Source organism: Fukomys damarensis, unplaced genomic scaffold, assembly GCF_012274545.1.
Source record: "Fukomys damarensis isolate Sample0158 unplaced genomic scaffold, DMR_v1.0_HiC HiC_scaffold_3, whole genome shotgun sequence".
Taxonomy (NCBI): Eukaryota; Metazoa; Chordata; class Mammalia; order Rodentia; family Bathyergidae; genus Fukomys; species Fukomys damarensis.
This window is the reverse complement of record NW_022900915.1, coordinates 26,136,743-26,142,523: the sequence shown is the minus strand read 5'-3', so window position 1 is coordinate 26,142,523 and position 5,781 is coordinate 26,136,743. Positions and strand designations below refer to the sequence as shown.

General features: G+C 29.9%; 1 non-coding gene across 1 annotated transcript; it reads right to left on the bottom strand.

The window, feature by feature from the left end:
- Positions 1 to 4,887: 4,887 nt before the first annotated feature.
- LOC117287509 lies at positions 4,888 to 5,035 on the bottom strand. The gene has a single exon (XR_004518789.1). It is a non-coding gene; the product is annotated as a U4 spliceosomal RNA (small nuclear RNA).
- Positions 5,036 to 5,781: the final 746 nt, after the last annotated feature.

The window sequence follows — 5,781 nt, the reverse complement described above, 5'->3', positions numbered from 1 at the left end:
AAAAAAAAAAAAAAAAATTGTCAACATTATTGTGATAATGAAATTAGTAAAAGTAAAGTTTTCAGAAGGTTCTCTAATACATGCCTTTTTAATAAAGGTGGCTATTATCATCATCATTATTATTAACCAAATTGAAAAACATTGAATTCTGACAGCTGTCTGGATTCACTTTTTCTCAGGCTCTCTCCCACAATGGGATATTAAGGGAACGTGGGTTTAAATGGAATTGAAAGTTCATCAGCAATAATATATGCCAGGGAGACAATTTTGGGCTAGGTAAAGATTATTAACTAAAAACTCCAAGTGAGTCACCCACGGAAGTTATATGAGAGTAATTTTTATACCAGAATGAGCTATCTTGATACTTGAGTTACATTGTGAATCTATCTGCTCTTGAGTTGGAGGTCTCCATATTTGGGATAATCATAACAATAATTATGCTAGTGTATGTAAAATTTAGCCCATTCTCAAGGGCTACCTACAATTATAATACATTCAAGTTTATTATGAAACCAAATGACCTGTATCCAAAACAGGAATCCTACATAACGGATCTAAAATAAGTTTAACTTTTCAAATTCAGTTATTTACAGTGATACCTATTGCTTTAAAATGTATTTAGATTAAAATTAATAAATGAGTGATCATTATTGCATAGCACAGTAGTAATCCATTTATAGGTGGGGTTTGAAAATGTAACACTGCCGCTTGTGTATGTATTTTTAAAAATCTAACGAGCATATTTTGTGTAATACCAATTCAATAGTTACTTAATACATTTTAGTACCACTGCAATACAATATCAAATAGTATTATTTTGTTTTTTAATTTGAACATAAATTAGAGTATCTCTCAAGACTACTTTGTTATATTTAATTTTAATGTACAATTGCATCATGGATATTTAGTTATTTACTTTTTCTTTTTTACTGAAAATATCCATACACATTTTTTATACCTGTTGTCTTTCCCTGAATTACTTCAATTTTTTCCTGTATAGGAATCATCATTTTCAGGTGAAATGCCCACAGATAAAATGTCAACTCATCTAGAACTTGGACACCTGAGTTTTAAAAATCAAAGATGCTGTCACTTATCTTGAAGGGACTCTATATTACCTGTCACTCGTATTAAAACATTTCTCCTCCTAGTAGACCAACTACTAAGGGTTTGAAAATATGGGATAGGGCAATTTTGCCTTTGGTAGCTTATTGCTGTGTGCACATTAGTGGAATCAGATGATTTATTTTATGTGGATTTTTAAGATGCTGAAAATGCAAATGCTTTTTAAATGTTAGTTACTAATATTTCTGCAAAAATATAATTTTTTCAACTATGGCTTTTTAATAAATGTAAATGTGTCCCTTTCAACATAAAATATTGATATGCAAAAAAATAACTTAGAGGAGTTTTGGATCTGTATGACACTCGTGATATCTTGTATTACTAGGATTTCTGAGTTAAGTATGAAGATTAATATAACATTTATACTTAGTATTTCCATCCGTAAAATGAAAAAACTTGTTTTTACTAGGTGTATTCCTCTCCTTGGGCTGTCATAGCAGTACCTACCACAAACTGGTGGTTTAGAAACACAGAAAAGTTTCTGTGGTAGTTCAGGAGGCTAGAGTATGGCGACAATCAATGTATAATTCTCATGGGAGAAGGTACTCAAATACATTATGCCCTAGGATGTCACTAAATTTTAATGCTTGCAAACTGTTTCTACTTGTAAATCATGGAAGATAACCTCATATTTAGAAAATTGTCACTAGATCATGCAAAACAGGAATTTACATAACTATTTTGGACTAAATTGATTCATTGATTTAATAATAGAAGAAGAACAATTCTTAGCTCTTCTGAGGATCTTTCCTGTGAACTTGCATAAGTCACCTGCCAATCTAAAAATTATGTGTCATACATAAAAAGGTAAAACTAGAATCACAGAGGGAAAATCAGTAGATTTTGGCTCAATTTCTTCTTAGTGCATATTTAATTTTTCTAGCAAGATAATTCAAAACAATGAATTTTCTTCCCTCTATATAAAACCTGTGCTCTCTACATTATCACAGTACTTTTTTTTGGGAGGGGTAAGTGTTTAATTGATTGCTTCATTTCCAGACTATCAGTGATTCCTGAAGGCATGAGATGGTGGCCATAGAGTTTTCTAACTGTAGTTCTCTGCGTCCTAAATCATAGATGGTCTTGAAAATGATAGAGTCACATTCTTTAACTAGTTTATCACATTTGAAAATGGTGTAAATTTCTTTGACTCTTCAAAAGACAGCTATTTAATAGGTACAAAATACGATTATATTGTAATCTCATTCTTATAGCTTGAAGTACCACTGTGTATTAAGTGGACATCTGCATTTAGCTTTTCATTATGACTTCTAGATTATTTCTTTGAGAGGTTAAAACTAATTCAGCTCCTATCAATAGATAGGAGTAGTCACAATTGTCTGTGCCCAAGGACACTCATGTAAATCAAATGTTAATTTCATCTCTGCAAGGTGCCATTAAAACAGCAATAAGCTGTCTGCCCACATTTCAGTTTTGTGAAGACAACATGCATTTAAATCTTCTCTTTTATATCCTTGGCCTTCTGCTCGCTAGAGAAATTTCTATTCAGGAGCATTTTTAATGCCAATGTCTGTCCATCTTCTCACTTTTCAAAGTAATGCCCTGTGCTGGGAAAAGTCCTAATTGCTGCTGACATACTGAGCAGTAGTTCAATATCTATATTCTAAATGCTAATATGTTGAATATTCTGCTTATAAATGGGTTTTACAAATGAAGTAAGATAGTGAGATATACAGAATTTACTTTTAAGGGAGGAAGTGTAACTATATGCCATAGAATATATTTGGACTTTAGCAAGATAAAAATAATTATAAAAATAAATAAGTTACAACTTTGTAATGTAAAAGAAAATACTATTCCCAAGAGAACTTTTTCCAGGTACAAGATTTGAAAGAAATTTCTTTTAAAACGAACCCTAACATTAAAAAATGGTTTGGGTAGACTGTTCAAATCTCATGCAGTGAGGGACACAGAATTTTGGAAATAATACCCACTATCTTGGACTTCTCTGTCTCACAGAACTTCTATAGACTGATAATTTTGATATCTTTGAAAATACTGGTAATGATTGGCATTATTTAAGAAGCAGTGTAATGTATTTGAAGATGATTCATGTGTCTTCTAACTTTCTGACTGATTTAAATTAATTCCATTCTTTAGCAAAATAACATAACACAGAAACTCTCCAACAGATTATCCACAATGGCCAATATGCAAACAAAATTACCAGGCATGACAAATGACACAAAGAAATGGTTGGAATAAAAGAGGAAAAGAGAAATAGTTGAAAGAGACACATGGGAAGCAAAGATATCCACATTACAAAATGGTGGTATTCAAATATCAGTGTTGAATACATTCAAAGTAATAAATGTCAAGATACCACATTTTGAATAGAAAAGGGGGAAAAGGAAATTTGGTGCTCAATACATAAGCTTTACAAGAAATAGACAAAGAAAAGATGTACTTAGTAGTTAGAAGACACAGCAGTAGGAGTTATTGTAAGGTACAGATCCCGAATGATGAATGTGATCATAATATATACCTAAATGTACCAGTAAACTTAATTTAAAAAAAAAAAAGAAAAAAGAGGGCTGGGATTTAGCTCAGTGGTTCTGCCTCCTTGTCTCCTGAGTTCCATCCCTGGTACAAAAAACATAACAAAACAAAACAAAACAAAATAAACCCCCCCAAAGATGATACAGAGTTCTTAGACAAGCACATATCCATACAATGTATACACACTTACAAGAGTAAATTCAGGATGATGAAATCTGAGCATATTATAAATAATTACCTGAAAACTGAAGGTGATTCATAAAAGTAATCAGATGTGACAGAAATGACTTTTCCACAAAATAAAAATAGAAGCAATTTGAGTATATCTTAGATTCTCAAACAAGATAACCCCTAGTCTAGATTCTTTGTTGAATTAAAAACCCTTTGAAAATTAAGGTTAAAAAAAATAAATGTTTCCTGGTAAACAACAATTGATAGAATTTCCTACAAATAAATTGTCCTAAAATTGTTAAAGAGGATTGTTCATGGAGAGGGAAAATAATCCTAGAAAGAAATATGGATGTGGAGAAGGAAATAAATATTCTTACAAAGATTAGACAAAGGAATATTTTTAAAAGTTTATACAATAAAAATATAATGTAAAGATCTTGTGAAGGTTAAAATACATTTTCAATCAAGTTGACTTACTTCATACAAATGCCAAATGGTTGTAGATCATTCTAAGGTTTTCATGTAGTTAGATATGTTATAAGTTGTAAATTAGAGTAGCATTAAAATAACAAGAATGTAGATTATAATTTTCTTTCTAACTTGAGAGAATATTAAAGTATAACTAAAATCTAATAAATAAATGAGGAAAAATGGAAGTGAACAAAAATACTTTGCTAATCTAAAATAACCCAAAATGGAAGAGATGAAACAAAAAGAAAATGGAATTAAAAAAAAATCAAATAGCAAATTGATATCAGTAATATGTGTTGCTCAGTGGCAAATAGATATTTAAATAAAAAGACAAAGAACACTAATTTTCTAAAAACTAATTATCTAAAAACAATGTTCATTTATGTTAAAGAAAAATATAATTATGAGATTCATAACTTTTACAGAGAAACCAAAAAGTTATAGATTGAAATGTTATATAACTTTAAGGTGTTGTAATTGTACAAATATAAGACAGACTATACCTTAAAGCAGTAAGCTTAGAAGGAATAATAAAAGTAGACTACAGTTCTAAAGATTTAAAAATCCATAACATAGAAAATAAGAAAAATTAATGCGGTTTTAAATTTTGAGAAGCAAAATCTACCAATTAATAGTAAGAGGAAAACAATCAGCATAATGGTACAACATTTCTACATCTCTGTTTAATTAGCAATAATCGCGCCTCGGATAAACCTCATTGGCTACGATACTGCCACTGCGCAAAGCTACATCTCTCTTTAGAAACTGATAAAATCAGCAAACAAAAATATGATGGGTTTACAGATGCTTGGAATAACACTTTTAAAAATAAAAACAATCGATATAAACACACTGAAACTGGTATGATAATATAAAAATTGACAGAATTCTGGCATCTAAGAAAGTGTATGTATATATATGGCTACGATACTGCCACTGCGCAAAGCTACATCTCTCTTTAGAAACTGATAAAATCAGCAAACAAAAATATGATGGGTTTACAGATGCTTGGAATAACACTTTTAAAAATAAAAACAATCGATATAAACACACTGAAACTGGTATGATAATATAAAAATTGACAGAATTCTGGCATCTAAGAAAGTGTATGTATATATATATAATATGTATAAATGCAAATATATACATATAAATATATATCAAAGTTTTGATTATTATTTCTTTTTATATGTTTATGCCTATTAATATATTTGTATATGTTTTCAATGCTTGCCTAACATATCACATCAAAATTAATAAAGTGAAAGCAACACTATACTTCAAAATATATTTATACTAGGTAGATATTAAATGGTCAATAACCATATGCATTAGTTCAAAAAAGCTGAAAATAAGTTATCTAAATTTACATCTCAAAAAATTAGATATATGCACGTCTATGTTTATAGCAGCACAGTTTGTAATAGCTAAAATTTGGAATCAGCCCATTTGCCCATCAGTTGAAAATTGTATAAAGAAGATGTGGTTTTTCTA